Source organism: Nycticebus coucang, chromosome X, assembly GCF_027406575.1.
Source record: "Nycticebus coucang isolate mNycCou1 chromosome X, mNycCou1.pri, whole genome shotgun sequence".
NCBI classification, from domain to species: Eukaryota; Metazoa; Chordata; class Mammalia; order Primates; family Lorisidae; genus Nycticebus; species Nycticebus coucang.
The window spans coordinates 1,611,472-1,632,760 of NC_069804.1; the positions used below are offsets into that span (position 1 = coordinate 1,611,472).

Below are 21,289 nucleotides of genomic sequence, written 5' to 3' on the forward strand. Positions count from 1 at the left end.
CCTAAGTCCAAGAGCTGGAGGTTGCTGTGAGCTGTGATGCCACAGCACTCTACTGAGGGTGACAAAGTGAGACTCTGTCTCTTCAAAAAAAAAAAGAGAGAGAGAGAGAATGAGTAGTGGAACTCTGGAATGACTTCTCGTGTAAGAAAGGAAGAGAGAAATCATTAAGTCAGAAGCATCTATGTGGCATTTTCCTATAAGAACTAGACAGGACAATAAATAAGGTTGCCCAAGGATGACACCAGAGAAGACCACACTCTCGTCTCACCAAGTGGACGAAATCAGACACCTGTCAAATGCAAACCGAGAGACTGTCTATAACCCTCTAATTGACGAGTTGGGGAACACCCGAAACTTCAATTAAGAGACCTGGCTCTGATCTCCCAGAGAGACGGGAACATGACCATGATCCTGTAAGTGGGAATCCAATTAATCACATCATTCTGGGTGTGCGGAGAGGGTGTGCTAATTAGAAGAGAAATAGTCAGTTTAGATCAACCAGAATGTACAGTGTTAATAAGCTGTATATATAGTGCAATATCCTCATGGTATTTTTATAGCATGCTATAATACATGAATTTTACAGGCACATGACAATGTGCAATCTGTCTATTTGTATGTACATTTTACATACAATCATATGAACCTGAGAGGGTATTGATTTTTACAACTTGTTGGTATTCCACCAAGTGAACATTTCATTATTTCATGCATATGTTGGTGAGTCCTACATGAATGTTTGTGTGTGTGTGTTTCTGGGATTGAGTCAGCTAAGTATGTTTACTTACTACCTGGGGTTAAACGACCAACAGATTTCGATACCATGGCATGTCTCGTGATTCTAACATAATGGTCACCGTGAAACTCTGAAGGAGGATGCTACCAGGACATGTTGCTCTGGTGACAGGTAGGAGGCTTTGTCTTGTCAAGACACGTGCTAGGCTTTGCTACAATTTAATGCTTTGTGCATTGTATTTCGGGTTGACCTGGTATTGAAGACAGAAAAGAGATACTCAAGGCAGTATCTCCTAGCAGTGCCCATCTCTCTGACTGTGGAGGGTGCACCTGGGGCAAAGGATGCCCGATCTTGTGGTGGAGGCTGTCCTATTGCCGACCTCCACCACTTCTCGCCTCCTCCCATAATAATGGGAGTTTTAGGTGGACACGTGGCCATCTCAGAGGCGACTCATTTCTAGCCTCCCTTGAAACTAATGTGGCTGCATACCAGTTCTGATCAGTACACAATCTTGTTATTCTTCTTCATCCAATTCTTACTTTCTGATAAATGGAATATGAATGCAAGGGCAAGAGCTCAGCAGCCACTTTGTGCCACGAGGCACCCCCAGGATTGGCAGCTACACATCACAAGTATTGCTACAGAAGAGGGTCTGGGCTCCTCCTGAATGAAGCCCTGAATAAATAAAATAAACTGCTATGTTGGGTAACTTACTGTTATTTGGGGTTTTGTTATTGGTTGGGAATTCACAACCAATTCTAGTGCTAATTAGTGTCAGTGTCAATGTTGGTGGTAAACAGAACACCACAGTGGGCGGCACCTGTGACTCAAAGGAGTAGGGTGCTGGCTCCACATGCAGGAGGTGGTGGGTTCAGACCCAGCCTGGGCCAAAAACTGCAAACAAAAAACAAAAAACAAAAAACCCACCACCATGCCACAGTGGTGATAGAAGTTTCAGACTGTATCTGGGCTAACATCACCTCTGGTCATAGGTACAACAGTGCTGTGTGCAAACCTGCCTCCCTGGAGAGACGGCACACACCCTGTGTGGAAGATTTTATTATTTCAAATGAAAGAGTTAGTGCAGCAGTTCTCAACCTGTGGGTTGCAACCCCCAGGAACTGTATTAAAGGGCCACGGCATTAGGAAGGTTGAGAACCATTGAGTTAATGTGTGGCTCAGAGTTGATCTCTCGCAACCTAAGATACTACAAATCAATCCCTATAGTAGGCGTGGCAAATGTAGTTTGGAAGGCTCCAAAACTGCAGGTGGGATGCTTGGTATATGGTCAATTTCCCCAAGTAAGTACAGTTTCATGGAGCCTTCTTAACTAGAAATCATCAGAGATTTCATGATGCTGAATTGTTCCTTCTGGCTGAGCTGTTACTGAGCTTACAGATGTTACATTTAATAATTTCAGTATGGATTGGATCAAACAGGCTTATTAATAACAGACATGGGGTTTCCAACCAGGAAACCCAGAGTGGAACGTAAAATAACACAGTAATAATGATGATGTAATGATAACAATAAAGTAGTAAAAATGTGATAATTAGGATAAAGCAGTAGTGATAACGGCAAAAAACAAACACAGACCAGGACATAGTCATAGTGACTTCGGTGTGACAATTTCAAGCCAAACTGTTAGTTATAGAAAAGTTCATAATTGCCAAGTCAGGGAAGAAGCTCAAGTGCCCATCGACCCTTGAATGGATTAATAAATTATGGTATATATATACCATGGAACACTATGCAGCATTCAAAAAAATGGAGACGTTACCTCTTTTATGTTTACATGGATGGAGCTGGAAAATATTCTTCTTAGTAAAGTATCTCAGGAATGAAAAAAAAAATATCCAATGTACTCAGTACTACTGTGAAACCAATTTATAATCACTCGCAGTTGCATATGAAAAATGAAACACACCTATAGCCTAGGATGAAGGAGGAAAGGGGAAGGAGAGGGGAGGTGGGGGGGGCGATAGAGGGAGGGTTAGTAGGGGGACCACACCTATGGAGCACACTGCAAGTACAAGTCGGATCTATCAGGTGTAGAACACAAATGTCTTAACACTGTGATTGGGTAAATGAGGCGAAGGCTATGTTAATTAGTAGGATGTAAGCACTCCAATTTGTACAAATAATCAACACATCGAATCCCATAATGGCATAAATGTATTCATGATCTATGTACAAATGACTTAATAAAAAAAAATAAATAGAAGAAAATTTCTGTGGGTTTAAGAAAGAGTCCTTGGCAAGGCGTACAATTTTGAGTTATTTGCACATTGGAGGTACAGTCTTGAGACACTGAAGCCAATCCATTCTCTAACGTGAAAATGACCATCGTCCTGGTACTGACAGCTCACGAGAGCTCAGGCAAGCGTTGGATGTGCTGTGAGCCAGTCACATAGATTCGTTCACTCTGTCTTCACAGAAGCCCTAGGAGGCAAGTGCTGCGAACTGTCCCAATGTATAGATAGATATATAGCAGATGGGTGGCACAGAGGACAAAGTGACAGGCCCAGGGTCACAAAGACAGCCTGGATAGAATTTAGAATTTTAGGCTTGGCACCTATAGCTCAGCAGCTAGGGCACCAGCCACATACACAGCAGCTGGCAAGTTCAAACCCGGCCTGGGCCCGCCAAACGATAATGACCACTACAACCAAAAAAAAATAGCTGGGCGTTGTGGTGGGCGCCTGTGGTCCCAGCTACTTGGGACTGAGGCAAGAGAATCACTTAAGCCGAAGAGTTGGGGGTTGCTGTGAGCTGTGATGCCACAGTGCTCTACCCAGGATGACATAGTGAGACTCTGTCTCAAAAAAAAAAAGAATTCAGAATTTGAACACGGATCTGGAGTTGCAAATGCCCACACTATTTATGGGGCCAAGATGAGAGAGAAGGACCCAAGTATGGAGGAGTCTTGGCCTTCAGGGGAAAGATGGAAAAAGAGGAAAAATATAGGCACAGAGAAACTCTGAGGCAGGGGAGCAGAAAGCGGTCTCGAAACAGGGCAGAATCACGACAGCCCCAAACTGGGAGGCATGAGAAGACGAAGCAGCTAACGGCTATCGGTTCAGGAGACGTGGGCAGGAAACACATGACAGACACAAGCATGCCTCTTTGCAGATGCCACCAAAGACAGGTTGCCAGGGACGGGGTTGGGAACAGGTGGCATTAAATGCATCTTAGGCTTTGCGACAGAAGTAAGCACTTGTCTTCACGGGGTGATGAACTGCCCCTGTCCACACGATTCTAGTTTAGAGATGAAGGAAAAAAATTTTTGGCTTGTGCAAATTATGGTGTGAATTTCCAAGGGAGACCTTAAGTTTCCTCCACTGAGTGGGCTATTTATTGTTTGCATGCACTTAAAATATTTTCCTCCACCTGTGTGATGAAGACGAAGTCGTACACGGCTTTCCACGACAGGGGACCCCTGCACGGCGATAATGTGTTAGCTCCTTCCAAACACCAGTGGCCGAAGCTGCACGTTCTCCAAGCTGCCACGCATCTGACAAATAACGGCATGGTTAGTTACTGCCGATGGTTTCTCACGCTGCTTCGTGGAGGTTTATTTTAGCTTTGGGGAAAGTCTACCGATCCCCAAATAAATTATTGCAATGGGTGAGGGAAAATAGAGCCAGGTGCATCCGTGCAAGAGAGGGCACAGGGCTGAGCAGGAGAGTTGTGAATACACCCTACAGATGGCTTCAGAAAATACACAAGAGCTAAGCTACCGAGGCTGCCGATGGCAATGGGGAAAAAAAAGCATGCTCTCAGAAGCTGAGAAATAAAAGGATTAGATTCCTCAACTGTGTCAGGGATGGTCAGGGTTGTAGGATGCTCATTGGGTTTTACGAATCACACCACGAGTTCTTAGTTTCTCTAATTTTAGCATCAGAGAGTTGAGGGCAAAAATACCTGAAATACCCATTCTTATTTCTTTTTGAGCTTAAACTTTTTTTTTTTTTTTAAAGGCAGACTCTACCCATTATTCCAGTGAGCTGAGTATCTGCAACTACTAAACATTCATTTCACACATCGGCCCTAGTTGGAGGTTATTTAAAAGGTCAAAGTGTATACACGTTAATGAACCCATTCTTATTTCTGTTTGAGCTTAAACTTCTTTTTTTTTTTTTTTTTTAAAAAAAGGCAGGCTCCATCCACTAGAGTCAGTGAGGCGAAGGTCTGTGACGACTGGTCATTCATTTCGTATGTCTGCCCTACTTGGAGGTTGTTAAAAAGGTCAAAGTGTAGACACATAAATGCCGGCCCGCAGCTGCTGAAATTTCACGAGACAGCTGGTAAAGCATATCGCATGTCAGATGTGCTCTTGACGGTACAGCTTAAAATCATTTTGGAAAAAAAAAAATAGAATTTAAAATGGTGTGGTTTAAATTCTCAAGCTGAGAGATAACCAAAGAGACACACAGAGGCACAAATAATATAGAAAAGTTGTCTTTTTCTTTTCTTATTTTGGGACAGAGTCTCACTCTGTTACTCAGGCTACGTGCCATGGCCTCAGCATAGCTCACAGCAACCTCAGCCTCTTGGGATCAAGCGATCCTCCTGCCTCAGCCTCCCTAATTGCTGGAATTACAGGCGCCCACCACAATGCCTGGCTAGTTTTTCTATTTTTAGTAGAGATGGTATCTTGCTATTGCTCAAGCTGGTCTGGAGCCCCTGAGCTCAGGCAATCCACCCGCCAGAGCCTCTCAGAGTGCTGGAATCACAGGCACGAACCACCTTCTCCTGGCCCAGCCTGTTTTTGGTTTTGATTTTTGACATAGGGTCTTACTCTTTTGTCAATGTTGAGTGCAGGGGTATCATTGTAGCTCACTGAAACCTTGACCTCCTGGGATCCAGGGGTTCTCCTGAACTCAACCTCCTGATCAGCTGGGACTACAGGTGCCCACCACCATGTCTGGTTAATTTTTCCATTCTTAGTAGTAGAAAATTTTTCTATTTTGAGCCTCTTGCTCAGGTTGGTCTTGAACTCCTGGCTTCAAGCGATCCTCCCACCTCAGCCTCCCAGAGTGCTGGGATCAGTGGCGCTGTGCCCAGCTGAAAACTTCTCTTTCTCATTTTCTCAGCATAATCCTTCCCCATTATCATCAACTCTCAGATGCTCCATCTGAGCCAGTTTTTCTCCATAATTGTATAAAACAGACGATCTATTTACCAAAGCTACTAGTCGCTTGTGATATGGCAAACAGTCTCCCAAAGCCTGGCTGACCCACCTGTCCCCTGATGGGCAGGAGGAATGTCACGAGTCACTGAATATCTCCTACTCGAGTAATTACGGGTGATGCATTTTTTTCAAGAGCTACAGCCACTCTGGTGAACTCCAGTGTTCTATTATTCAGCAACCAGATAACAAGAAAACTACGGAAGATTTCTGTGGACACCTGGACACTTCACTCTCTTTCCAAGAGCTAAGATATTTCCCGAGAAACAGAATTTCAAGTGTTGTCTAGTCATCTCAATGGTTATCCCCACCTGAGCCACTTGAGTTATGAAACGAGCTTCTTTCTCTAAATGCAAATGAGGCTGTCCTGCGAGCTGCATCTTAAATTCTTTTTCATGGGTGTCTTTTCCTCTCCCTCATCAGCATTCTGCAGGCAAAGCTGCGAGAAGCAGAGGCCGCCGGTGACCACTGCAGAATGTCAGATTCTCTCAGCATCATCGGATAACCCCGTGAGAAAGAGATCAACGTCCACCAGCTGCTCAATTAGTCTATGGAAGATGGTGAGTGGAGTAAGGATACACAGCCAAGCTGTCCTGTCAGGATCCAGAGAGGAGGTGAGACGCAGAGAGGGGCACTTATCCCATGTGACAGAAGACTGTTAACAGACGCAAAAATCAACCTTGGATGACTCACGGAAAGAATGAATTGCTTGTGACGGCTAGATGTGTGGCACGTGGTTCATAACTTCACAGGGCACATCACGCTCTGAGCATCTGCCAGTTCATTTCCTCCACGTACATTAATTCAGCGTTCCCCACGGGGGATGCGTAGTTCTGTGAGATGGACCGAAATCTCATCCCTCTCCTTCTCAAGGAGTTTCTGTTCATGATGAGGAATAAATCATCTGTGTGCAAGAGAACCAGGCATGGCCGTCAGTGAAGCCCAAGACAAAGGGATGGCACTTCAGTTGGGGAACCGATTGGTGGGGGATTAGGAGAGGACTTTGCAAGAAAAAAAAAATGTGTTAGAACTTTTCTGAAACTGCTGCAAGAAATTAACACAATCTGAGTGTCTTAGGAACATGGGCTCGGCGCCTGTGGCTCAAGTAGCTAAGGCGCCAGCCACATACACCTGAGCTGGCAGGTTCGAACCCAGCCTGGGCCCACCAAACAACAATGATGGGTGCAACCAAAAAATAGCCAGGCGTTGTGGCGGGTGCCTGAAGTCCCAGCTACTTGGGAGGCGGAGGCAGGAGAATCGCTTGAGCCCAAGAGTTGGAGGTTGCTGTGAGCTGTGATGCCTCGGCACTCTACCCAGGGCGACAGTTTGAGGCTTTGTCTAAAAACACCAAAAACAATGAACATGTATTCCCTTGCAGTTCTGAAAGAGGGAAGGTTGAGATTGAGGTGTTGGGAAGGTTGGCTGCTAATTGGAGTGGAGAGACAGGATTCTATGCTGAGACTGTTCCTATCTTCTGCTGGCTCAGGTGCTCTACGACTTGTGGGTTCATCACCCCCATCTCTGCCTCCATCTCCACATGACTTTCTCTACCTCTGTCTCTAATAAGGACATTTGTCACTGGGTTTACAACCACCAGGATTCAAAAGGATGTCATCTTGCAACTGATCCTTACCTTAACTGCGCCTTCAGCCACCCTTTTGCAAAATAAGGTTACTATTCCCACATACGCGGGGTTAGAGCACAGACATACCTTTGGGGGGACCACAGTTCAGATCCTGAGCAGAGGAGAAGCGAAAGAGAAAAGAAAAAACTCAGAAATCCATTCACCCTTTTGATTCTCCTTGAAGAACCTTAAAAGAAGTGTTGGCATTCAGGGCAGCCAGGAGCCGCCTGGCATGTGAGTTGGTCAGTGATTCTAAGATCATCTGAGATGCTGGACCACGTTCATTATTGGAGTAGAAACCAAAATTAAAAAAAAAACAAAACAAGTTTGACCCACTGTTGTTGACAACTTCCCATGTCAAAAGTGATTATTTAGAAAAGTCAAGAATGTGACTTTTTTATTTTAAGGGGTCTGCAAGAAGAGGCCGCCTAGAAAATATGTAAGGCAAACTAGCGCAAGATGTAATCAGGATGCCAAAAATGAAGAGCTGCACACTTTTTGAGAATTCCTTCACATCTGATTTGTGTCTCTCCTCTGTCTAAGGTGTGTGGGCTTTAGAGCCTACGCCAGTGGGTCTCCCTCTGGTTCTGGGGTCTCCATAGCAGACGAGGACCTGCCCCACCTCAGACCTTTGAGGCACTGACATTAACTTAAACAGTTGTAAATATATATATACATATATTCACACACATACATTTACATATGTCTCAACACATTTACATATAGCACCTACACACCTGCACATATGAATGCACTTATATTTGCATACCATTTACATATATTTACATACACACCACAGGTATTTACATGTGTTCATCTGCATATATTTGCATATATCATTTACATATATTACATGTGTGGGTCTACATATTTGCATATATCATTTACATATACTTACATGTACACGACATGTATTTACATGTGTGTATTTACATGTATTTGCATATAGTTCATTTACGTTGGTTATTTAGGGCAGTGGTCATTCGTGGATAATTGGCAATTATTATTGCCTGTAAGTACATCTTTCACCGACATGTTATAAAACTGAAAATTATAGAAAGGAACATTTTTCTTTTTTTTTTTTTTTTTGGCCGGGGCTAGGTTTGAACCTGCCACCTCCGGCATATGGGACCAGCGCCCTACTCCTTGAGCCACAGACGCCGCCTGGGAACATTTTTCTTAATTTGTAGCAATCAAAATTTGTGTCATGGTAGCATTGAAAACAGCCAGGAAGAATCCATAAAAAGACGCGCATGGCTGTGGCCACGTAAAACTAAGGACACAAACAGGAAGCAAGCTGGGTTTACACTGTGGACTTCAATGGCCACCTTCTGAATTAAAGCCCCTCTCCTTCAGAGAAGTGAATTAATTCTTTCACTTCCAGTTACCCAACACATTTCCCTCGGGGCATTTCCCCCCCCCCCCCCCCCCCCCGCACAGGTATGAATGTTATGCAGGACACGAAGCTGCTAGTGGTACCACCACCGAGGCCTCATCCTGTTTTCCTAAGCTTCGCCCCACGACCTGATCCTTCTTGTTCTTACTTTCCCCAGGGTTGGGAAAGAGGGGGGTTATCAGTGCTGGTGGGCTGAGTCTCCCTCTTGCCCACCATCTCGCCAAGATGATGAGAGTGTGGCTGCACGCTCCCGTGGCTCCAAATCTTACCTTCCTGTGTAAGTTGCATTCAGCTAAACGTCACCTGAAACAGGACGCTGACATTTTCAGGTGGAAGATGTATTTGCAATTTCTGTCTCTTATTTTTGCCCCTCCCACCTTTCCTAAGTAAAACTGGCTGCAGATTACAGGGAAAGAAAAGGGAGGACCAAAAAACCAAACAAACAAAAAATAGCCTCAAATCTTCGAATGAGCCGCAGGAAGTTTCTGCCTGCAAAACTTAGGTGTCGTATTTCGAGGTTCGTTTTAGTTTTCCGAAATCTTTGCTTTGCTATTGGGCTTGACTTTGTGCCAAACAGTGAGAGGTAACAGGAAAGTGGTTAGTAGACATGGTTTCTCTGGCTGGTGCCTGCCTGGAATCCCACCGTCATTGTTTCCAAGAGAGAAGCCTGTTTCCAGCGTCTAAGTGAAGGTGTGCATGGTGGTTCCCACGCGGGAAGCCCCTGGTTCTCGTCTCTGGGTTCCACGGGGACTGCTTGAAGGAAACCTCTTGCCACTTTTTCCTAGCTTGAGTTTTCCCAGCACTGTGATTCCAGATACTCTAATTCTTAGCAAGGTGGACAACGCTCTCCTTCCCTGGCTGCTTTCTGGTGAGTGGAATCCTGTCTGGGCAGAAGCTGTGTGTAAACAATTTCCACGGTCACCAACCTGAAGAGATAATGTTAGTCTTAAAAAAAAAAAAAAAGTATATATATAGTGACTTCAAGAAAATGATTTCCAGAATTTCCATCCTGGCACTGGGGTCCTCTTTAAAACTATTGAAGAATTCCATCCTAACCCGGCCTGTCATACTCAAGCCCTGTCAGCTGACGTTACAAGATGTGACCTGTTGTCATTATATTGCGGCATCAATAGTTTTGCAGTAATACTTACTCAAGAGTAGTTTACATGCAGTAAAGTTTACCCTTTGCTGGACAGCAATGTGATGAGTTTCAATAAATAGAAGCAGCACCACAGTCAAGATACAGAATCAGTCTTTGTTCGTTCCTTTCCTTCTCCTTTCTTCCTTCCTTCCTTCCTTCCCTTCTCTCTCCTTCCTTCCTTCCCTTTCTCTCCTTCCTTCCTTCCTTCCTTCCCTTCTCTCTCCTTCCTTCCTTCCTTCCCTTCTCTCTCCTTCCTTCCTTCCTTCCCTTCTCTCTCCTTCCTTCCTTCCTTCCTTCCTTCCTTCCTTCCTTCCTTCCCTTCTCTCTCCTTCCTTCCTTCCTTCCCTTCTCTCTCCTTCCTTCCTTCCCTTCTCTCTCCTTCCTTCCTTTCTTCCTTCCTTCCTTCCTTCCTTCCTTCCTTCCTTCCTTCCCTTCTCTCTCCTTCCTTCCTTCCTTCCCTTCTCTCTCCTTCCTTCCTTCCCTTCTCTCTCCTTCCTTCCTTCCTTCCTTCCTTCCCTTCTCTCTCCTTCCTTCCTTCCTTCCTTCCTTCCCTTCTCTCTCCTTCCTTCCTTCCCTTCTCTCTCCTTCCTTCCTTCCTTCCTTCCTTCCCTTCTCTCTCCTTCCTTCCTTCCTTCCCTTCTCTCTCCTTCCTTCCTTCCTTCCTTCCTTCCCTTCTCTCTCCTTCCTTCCTTCCTTCCCTTCTCTCTCCTTCCTTCCTTCCTTCCTTCCCTTCTCTCTCCTTCCTTCCTTCCTTCCTTCCTTCCTTCCCTTCTCTCTCCTTCCTTCCTTCCTTCCTTCCTTCCCTTCTCTCTCCTTCCTTCCCTTCTCTCTCCTTCCTTCCTTCCTTCCTTCCCTTCTCTCTCCTTCCTTCCTTCCTTCCTTCCTTTCTCTCTCCTTCCTTCCTTCCTTCCTTCCTTCCTTCCTTCCTTCCTTCCTTCCTTCCTTCCCTTCTCTCTCCTTCCTTCCTTCCTTCCTTCCTTCCTTCCTTCCTTCCTTCCTTCCTTCCTTCCTTCCTTCCCTTCTCTCTCCTTCCTTCCTTCCCTTCTCTCTCCTTCCTTCCTTCTTCACTCCCTCCCTCCCTCCCTTCTTTTTCTCTCTCTCCTCCTCCTTCCGCACTCTTTCTCCCTCTCTCTCTCTTTCTTTTTTTTAGACAGAGTCTCAAGCTATCACCCTGGGTAGAGTGCTGTGGCATCATGGCTCACAGCAACCACCAACTCTTGGGCTCAAGCGATCCTCTTGCCTCCGTTTTTCTATTTTTAGCAGAGCTTTTGCTCAGGCTGGTCTCAAATGCGTAAGCTCAAGCAATCCACCTGCCTCGGCCTCTCAGAGTGCTACCATTACAGGAGTGAGCCACCGCGCCTGGCCTTAGATACAGAATATTTCCATCACCCCCCAGACTTCCATACTGTCCCTCTGACGCCAATCCCTTCTCTCAAACTCCGTGGCTATGATCACTATCTTCTTTACCTCTAACTTCTGACTTTTCTAGAATGTCATATAAATGGAATAACAAGCTATTTAATCTATTATGTCTGGCTTCCCTCACGTAGTGTGACATTTTTGAGATTTATCCACATCCTTAGATGGGTCAGTAGTCCATTTCTTCACAGGGCTCATTACATAGAGGATACTCAAGTTTGTTTACCCACTTCCTGGTTGATGAAATGTTTATTATTTACTGATTTTGCCTAATATGCACAAACATTATTTCATAGCCCCGAGGTCTCTGTGTAGGCAAGGACGTTCATTTTTTTCCCTTTCGTAAATACTTAGGAAGAGACTTACTAGGATGTGTGGTCAATGCATGTTTAACTTTGTAAGAAACTGGTAAACTGGTTTCCAAGGTCCTATACCATTTTGCATTCCCAGGCTGCATGAGAGAGAGTTCCTCCCCCTCACTGTTCCTCATTTTCTTTTTTTATACTCATTTTGGTCAGTATAGACATCTCCTAAGTTTTAATTTGCATTTAGTAGATGGCTAATGATTTGTAACATTTTCTATGTACTTGTGTGACTATCTCTGTAGTTCGGTAAAATGACTGTTCAAATCTTCTGTCCTGTTGGATATTAAATAGCATTTTTTTTTTTTTTGAGACAGGGTCTCACTTTGTCACCCTCGGTAGAGTACTGAGTCATGCTAGCTCACAGCAAGCTCTAACTCTTGGGCTCAAGCAATTCTCTTGCCTCAGCCTCCCAAGTAGCTGGGAGTACAGGTGCCCACCACAAGGTCCAGTTATTTTATTTTTTTGCAGTTTTTGCCTGGGGCTGGGGTTCAACCTGCCACCTCTGGTATATGGGGCCGGCGTCCTACTCCTTTGAGCCACAGGCACTGCCCCAGTGTCCAGTTATTTTTAGAGATGGGGTCTCACTCATACTCAGGCTGGTCTTGAACCCGTGAGCTCAGGTAATCCACCTGTCTCAGCCTCCCAAAGTGCTAAGATTATAGGCATGAACAACTGCACCTGGCCTATTTCAAAATGACTTCTTTTTTTGCAACAATGTGTTTGTCCTCCCCTGAATATGAAATCACAAGTAGTTCTTCATAATTTAAGCTTTTCTGAGCCACTCTGAAGATCATGGGAAATTGTTCCTAACAATGGACCATCTTTCATGATGATGGTGATGGTTATGATGGTGGTGATGTTGATGACACTGATGGTGATGATCACAATAGTGATGATGATGGTGACAGTGATAATGATGATGGTGGTGATGGTAATGGGAGTGATGGTGGGGATAATGATGGTGGAGAAGATGATGATGATGGTGGTGGTGATGGTTATGAGAGTGATGGTGGGGATGGTGGGGATGGTGATGATGATGGTGGTGGTGATGGTTATGAGAGTGATGGTGGGGATGGTGGGGATGGTGATGATGATGGTGGTGGTGATGGTTATGAGAGTGATGGTGGGGATGGTGGGCATGATGATGATGATGGTGGTGGTGATGGTTATGAGAGTGACGGTGGGGATGGTGGGGATGATGATGATGGTGGTGGTGATGGTTATGAGAATGATGGTGGGGATGGTGGTGATGATGGTGGTGGTGATGGTTATGAGAGGGATGGTGGGGATGATGATGATGGTGGTGGTGATGGTTATGAGAGTGATGGTGGGGATGGTGGGGATGATGATGATGATGGTGGTGGTGATGGTTATGAGAGTGATGGTGGGGATGGTGGGATATGATGATGATGGTGGTGGTGATGGTTATGAGAGTGATGGTGGGGATGGTGGGATGATGATGATGATGGTGGTGGTGATGGTTATGAGAGTGATGGTGGGGATGATGATGATGATGGTGGTGGTGATGGTTATGAGAGTGATGGTGGGGATGGTGGGGATGATGATGATGATGGTGGTGGTGATGGTTATGAGAGTGATGGTGGGGATGGTGGGGATGATGATGATGATGGTGGTGGTGATGGTTATGAGAGTGATGGTGGGGATGGTGGGATGATGATGATGATGGTGGTGGTGATGGTGGGATGATGATGGTGGTGGTGATGGTTATGAGAGTGATGGTGGGGATGGTGGGGATGATGATGATGATGGTGGTGGTGATGGTAATGAGAGTGATGTTGGGGATGACAACAGTGATGACAACAGCTGCTCACAGCTCTGAAGCACTTATTATATGTATTATTCTCCTAGATCTAAGAATTATATATCCTTCATTTTATTGAATTTTATCTTTTTAAGGCAACCCAAGCTTAACCATTCTCTTTAATTCTGCAGATCAATTTTATTTCATTCTGGCACTCATCATCTTTCAACTGCCATCTAGCTTCTCTTTCTTTTCATAGTCTGATGATCACTTTATCTATTATCCATAATCATTACAGCTATTGTTGACTATCTTCTGCTAGTAAAAGCATGATGAAGGCAACAATTTTTGGCTGTGTGGCTCAGGGATACATCCCAAGCAGCACACCTTAGATGCTCAATAAACCCTTGTTGACTTGGAAGTTCACCATGAGGTGGTAAAGTTCACTATGAGTTCCCCTTTACCACATGAAAAAAAAAAACAAAACCAGAAAGGAGGCAATTGCTCAAAGGCAGTATAAGAACGGTAAGCCAACCCCACAGTTATCCGTGTGCTCTTGACAGCATTTTTCTCTAAAGCTTGTGGAGGAAAAGATTCGCTGGTTATGATATCTTGGGGAGTTAACACATTTCCCACCCACATTACAGGGTTACCTACATGAAACTCTACCTTGTCTGGACTTCGCTAAAGAAAAATATTAAAGGCAACTTAGGTCAGCTTATCAGATTGGCTCCTTTGAAATTTACACAAGGACCAAGTTGGAAGTCATACCTCTATGGAAACTTTGGAGGTGTTTCTGTTTCTAGGCAAACAAAAGAGGAAACCAAAATCCAATGAGCATTTGAAAAGTCATTAACATGAATAGCCCTTAGAGAAATGCAAGCAAAGACTGCAGTAAAATACCACTTCACATATACCAGAATGGCTTTCATAAAGAAAAGACAGATGATAACATGTGTTGGAAGGATGTGATAAAAGTAATGTCTTCATACATTGGTGATATTAATGTAAAATGTTGCAGGCACTTTAGTGCGATAAAGTGATAGGGACGGTGGTGGTGATGGTGATGATAAAGGGGATGGTGATGATGACGGTGATAGTGGTGATGGTCATGATGGTGGAGATGATGGTTATGGTGATGGTGATAGTGGTGAAGGTTGTGACTGTGAGGATGGTGATGGTGATAGTGGTAATGGCTGTGATGGTGGGGATGGTGATGATGGTGATAGCGGTGATGGTCATAATAGTGGGGATGGTGATAGTGATGAAGGTTGTGATGGTGGGGATGGTGATAGCTGTGAAGGTTGTGATGGTGGGGATGGTGATGGTGATTGTGGTGATGGCTGTGATGGTGGGATGATGGTGATGGTGATAGTGGTGATGGTTGTGATGGTGGGAATGGTGATGGTGATCATGGTGATGGCTGTGATGGTGGGGATGGTTATGGTGATAGTGGTGATATTTCTGATAGTGATAGTTCTGACGGTAATAGTGACAGTGTTGAAGGTCAGGATGGTGAGGATGGTGATGGTGATAGTGGTGATGACTGTGATGGTGGGGATGGTGATCGTGATAGTGGTGAAGGTTGTGATGGTGGGAATGGTGATGGTGATCATGGTAATGGCTGTGATGGTCGGGATGGTTATGGTGATAGTGGTGATATTTCTGATAGTGATAGTTCTGACGGTAATAGTGACAGTGTTGAAGGTCGGGATGGTGAGGATGGTGATGGTGATAGTGGTGATGATTGTGATGGTGGGGATGGTGATGATGATAGTGGTGATGGTTGTTATGGTACGAATGGTGATGGTGATCGTGGTGATGGTTGTGATGATGGGGATGGGGATGATGACAGTGGTGATGGTTGTGTTGATGAAGATGGTGATGGTGATAGTGGTGAAGGTTGTGATGGTGGGGATGGTGATGGTGATAGTGGTGAAGGCTGTGATGGTGAAGGCAGTTAGGCAGTTCTTCAAAAACCTAAGCCCAGACTTCCCATGTGATCCAGCCATTCCACTCTTGCAAGTATACTCCAAATAAATGGATGGTGATGTTGAAAAAAAAAAACTTGTACTCACATGTTCACGACAGTGATATCCACAGTAGTGAAAAGGTCTAAATGTCCATCAATGGATAAACAAATGTGGTATAATCACATGTAAAATATTACTCAGACATAAAAAGGAACACAGCATAATAGGAGTGAATCTTGAAAATATTGTGCTAAGGTGGAAGCAGGCAGACACCACAGGTTACTTATGGTATGATTCTATTATTTTTATGAAATGCAAAAAAATAATGTGCCTATTATTTTTATAGGCACATCCATAAAGATTCCAGGGCTGGGGGTGACGCCTGTGGCTCAAAGGAGTAGGGCGCCCACCCCATACGCGGGAGGTGGCGGGTTCAAACCCAGCCCCGGCCAAAAAAAAAAGATCCCAGGGCTGGGAGGTAGGAGAAACTCAGAGTGAATGCGAATGGGAATGAGGTTTCTCCCAGGCGACGAAAATGCAGCGGCAATGTTTTTACCAACTTTGTGGATATACTAAAAAGCCACTGAATTACACATTTTAAAAGGGTGGATTTTATGGCATACTAATTACATTTCAATAGAAAAAAAATACAGCCCATGGTAAATTTTCTCCAATTTACTGCAGTTCATACGAACTCTGTTCTTTGTTCCTGAGCTCTGACCTATATATCCCTTTCTGCTGTCTATTCTCTGTCATGTTCAATGACAAAGGTGAATTAATTGGAAACTTTGCTTCTGCCAACTAAAATTTCCTTTCCACATCCTTACCCTTACAGGCAAATTCCCCCCATGAACCCTATACTAAGAAGGAAATTGAACTAAGTAAGTGGGTAAAAATAATATGATGGTATTAGGCTGTGGATTTTATTTTTGTAATGTCAATCTAGGAGTCCTGATCTATGTCTTATTATAAATAAAATGACAGTTTTCCTACAAGGATATAAAATGATATTTATTTAAGGGAACCAAGGCTGGCAATAAACAATTTCAGCAAATTTCACAAGCCTACGGATAGGCTGAAGCAAACTGTTTTTCTGTGTAGAGATGTCATCGCAAGAAATCAAGCCCACTCCTTGGTAACAAGCTTCTCACAACTGTCAGAATGTTTATGAGATAACTACTGTTTCCCAAGTAGCAGTTCTCTTTAGTGCATTACCAAAAGTTTCTAAGGGTCTTCTGGTACAACTAGATGTAATCCATCTTCTTTAAATAGAATGTCATATCATTTCCTTAAAAATATGTAGTATTAGATTATAATGAACGTTTTTAGACTTTTTTTGGCAGTTTTTGGCTGGGGCTGGGTTTGAACTCACCACCTCCGGGAAGACTCATGATGCTTTCATCACACTGTTGCTTTCTTTCTAACTTCCCAGACTACGGGGGTGAGGGGACCCTGTGCATCCTGCCTCTGTGAGTTAATCATGGGGAATGTGGCTCTTGAATTCTTGCAGGGTGTGGAGGCGGAGAGACCACTGGCATGCACCATTCTGTAATATTAGATTATAATGAATGTTTTAGGTTTGTTTTTTTTTGGCAGTTTTTGGCCAGGGCCGGGTTTGAACCTACCACCTCCGGTATATGGGGCCGGCGCCCTACTCCTTTGAGCCACGGCGCCGCCCTGTTTTTAGATTTTTTTTAAATAAAAACATGCAATGAGCAAGCCTGAATTCAGATTCAAGAAGTAGCTCAGGCACTCTCTTTTCAATCACCTCTCAAAAAACAAAACAAAACAAAACAAAAAAAACGACCATACACAAAGAGGGATTTAAAAGGAAAAGAATAAAGCAAACAGACCAGCCACGGACACTACACTTAGCTCCCCTGGCACAGGAGATGTGTCTGGGGGCTAAATGAGAACACTTGCCATCTTGGGGGCTGAAAGATTTAAAATAAGTATTAGTGAGACAATGCTCCATGTCAGGGTAATTTGCTATTTAGGAAAATAATGTGAGTGAAGCAAAAGTGAAAGCTAATCAAAACTGGTTTTCACATGCACACACCCACAGAGTGAGGACGGTGGAGGTGGTGCATCTCTGCCTGTGGCTGGAACATGTGAGTGGCGGCGCACAGTGCTCTCATCCCAAACTTGCAAAATTACAAGTGCACCACCATGGTGTGTGTAAATACCCTACACAGTATTTACTATGTGTGCAGGAATTCTGTTGACACTAATAAGGAGAAAATTACTGAGGACACATTACCAGACTAGCAGCTATCATTAATAACCGGTTTGATGAATACACGTTTTCAAGCCTCTGTATTTGAAAATTTTGGAATTGATGACTTAGATATCCATGCAAATTTATCATTATGGAAAACCATCATCATCACTCTTATTTAGCTTTTCCTTTGACTCTAATGCAATGAAGAAGCCAGACGAGGCAGGAGGAATAAGGCACATTTTCCAGAGCACAAACTTTATCACGCTTATTCCAAAAGTTCTCAGTTCCTCCCCATTATCCGCAGAAGAAATTCAATTTCTTGGCCCAACGTCCAATCTGATACCCTTCGACGACTTTTTTCCAGCCACTTTGTCTTCATGTGCCCCACTATAATTATTAATATTTATTATCGCTATCAATGATTATTGTAGAGAAAAAATAATCAGGTGACATGAATTCCACCCATCACAGTTGTGTGTGACCACATGCAAAAGACTCAGTTACTCCCATTTTCTCATCTGTAAAATGGGTAAAATTCACTTTTCCTCATAAGATGCTTATGGGTGTCAAGTAAGATCATATGTGCAAGCATCTAGTACAATTTGGGGAACACAGCTACTGAGAAACGTTAGCTCTAGTTTTAAAAAACTTAATCTGAGGCTCGGCACCCATAGCATAGTGGTCATGGCTCCAGCCACATACACCAGTGTGGCAGGTTTGAACCCGGCCCAGGCTACTAAACAAAGACAACTGCAACAAAAAATAGCCAGGCATTGAGGCAGGCGCCTGTAGTCCCAACTACTTGGGAGGCTGAGGCAAGAGAATTGCTTAAGCCAAAAAGTTTGAGGTTGCTGTGAGCTGTGATGCCACAGCACTCTACCAACAGTGACATAGTGAGACTCTGTCTCAATAAATAAATAAAATAAATAAAAAATTTAATCTGAGCATGTAATTTTCTTTCTAAACGATGGGACTCAGGTTTCTCCATTGTTACAAAAAAAAAACCGATAAAATGCGAGCCTCATGACATGTCCCCCAACAACTGGCTCAGTAAGGAATTCAATTATTCCTGTAATTTCTGAGCTTGTAGAAATAGCACAACATGATCCCAGGGACATTAAATTTAATCTGAGTCCACCACAGACATTTATTTCTCTCTTTGCCCTGTTCCTTCCACTTGCTCCTGTATGCAGTTTGGGTTCGAGCTGGAAAGTGGGAAAAGAAATTGTTTCTCTTCCAAGAGAGTGGGCCACAGGCATGACATTAGAATGTGTAGGCTAAAGGCTTGATAAATGTCTTTTAAGAAGACATTTGGTGACCAAGGGACATGATGGGCTTGGATCTCAGCGCAATCACGGAACCATCCACTCATGTTGCACCTGCTGGTGGCAGAGCAGGGTTGAGAAGGACCAGGTGGAAGAAATCATAAGCCAAAAAGAAAAACTTGCATCCAACAGACTCATCCCCAGATTCACCACCACGTGCCGGGCACGAATCTACCAGCATTCATCTCCCAGGTTAAACACACACTGCGTTCACATCGGACCTACAGATTTTTCATTTGGCGGGTTGCTGGGAAGGAAAGCTTCATCAATTTTTTTTCCCTCCTTTTCCTTCAGAGATAGAATGCCAGAGTTTCCACAAAGCAGGACTTGGGCTAGAAATGAGCACTGAAATGTGTTTGTATCTGCCTAGGATGTTCAAATTGTGTAGTGAAAAGTAAAGCCGCCTGAAAGTCATGTGATGTTTAAAAGTCATGACCTGCCTCAGAATTTCTGTCCAAGGAGTCAAGTGTTAGACACTGCGATGGAAATACAGTCACACGTCACATAATGATGGGGGTACATTCTGAGACGTAAGAGGTCTGACAATTATGCTCATCCTAGAAAAAGTGCTACATGCCTCAGTGCTGAATATCGCTATGGTCCCCTTTGAAGTACTCCCCTTGGGAAGCTATGCATGGACGCCAGCACCTAGTTTACCCTTCAAAGCAATTTTGGAATTCTTTTTCTGGAATAGCCATCAGAGCTGTCGTTATATTGCCCTTATCATCATATATCCTGAATGTCATTAAAATGTCTTCCCTTCAATATTTCCTATATTGGCAGCACCCATAGCTCGGTGGGTAGGGCACCAGCCACACACACTGAGGCTGGTGGGTTTGAGTCCAGCCTGAGCCTGCTAAACAACAATGATAACTGCAACAACAACAACAACAACAACAAAAAGCTGTGCATTGTGGTGGGTGCCTGTAGTCCCAGCTACTCGGGAGGCTGAGGCAAAAGAATTGCTTAAGTTCAAGAGATTGAGATTACTGTGAACTGTGACTCCATAGCACTCTACCAAGGGTGACATGGTGAGACTCTGTCTCCAAAAAAAAAAAAAAAAAGTTTCCTGTATTTTCAGGTAAAGAAACATGTCCTTAGGGGATAGATTAGGTAAGTAGGAAAGGTGTTCCAATACAGTTGTTTACTGGCTAAAAACAGCTTCATAGACAATGCTGCATGAGCTGGTGCACTGTCGTGATGCAAGAGCTATGAGTTGTTGGCCAAGACTTTCAGTTAAGAGTTTCCTGACTGTTTCTCTATTGGTGTTTACGTGGTCTGCTATGCTTCTCACAGTCAACTAATGCTTCTGATGCACAATTTGACAAATTTCTACCGTATTGTCAGTTCTGCAAGTTGATGAACTTAATTGTCAGACCTTATAGGTACTTTGTGGTGTCCGCAAATGCCAGAGAGAGAGAGAGCAAGCTCTGGGCTCTTTATGCTCTTGTAAGGACACTGATCAAATATCATGGCCTTCAAATATATAAAGCAAATACTGACAGAAATTTCCAAAACCTTATCTTGAAAAAATACCATGAATTTTATGAGAACATAAAATTCCCATTTGTATAGATAAAAGTATATAAAACCTAGCTCCCCAAGACTAGAGAACTCGTAGAATTGACTGCTTGTAAAATCACATCGGATGATGCAAACCATCTTCTGAGATCATATGTAATAAAATCAGAAACATGCAATGAAACAAAATTACTTTTTCAATTCTATACATTTGGGATGTTGAAATACCCTTTTAGGTATAATCCATTGTTTAAAGAGGAAAAATGAAAATAGCAACTTAACATCAAGTCTGTAAGAGGCTTCCAAGTGATAGGAAGAGAATTGGGCTGAGAGTGAATGCTATAGCTATAAAAAAAAAAGAAAGAAAGAAAGAAAACTAAGAATAGTAACAATGAAAAAAATGTTAAAATAAATAAATTTTAAAAAGGAACGTGTCAAATCAGGACATTACACAGCACATGCCAGAAGGAAGGCAAAAGACTTATTGAAAAGAGAAGGAATACAATGTAATAGATATCACTGAAAATGATAAATAACCAGTAAACATCAAGACTGGTGAAATGTCTATTGCTGACTCTGAGATGGTGCCTTGTCAGGGACCAGAGTTCCAAAGGT

The 21,289-nt window shown here is 43.6% G+C and overlaps 1 protein-coding gene across 1 annotated transcript in view; it reads right to left on the reverse strand.

Annotated features, from left to right (window-relative positions):
* Positions 1-8,981: 8,981 nt before the first annotated feature.
* DHRSX (dehydrogenase/reductase X-linked) overlaps positions 8,982-21,289 on the reverse strand; it is a 170,848-nt gene continuing 158,540 nt past the window's right edge. Inside the window, exon 8 of the mRNA XM_053579543.1 lies at positions 8,982-9,873. The gene's annotated coding sequence lies outside the window, so the exon portion shown is untranslated. The remainder of the gene's footprint in view (positions 9,874-21,289) is intronic.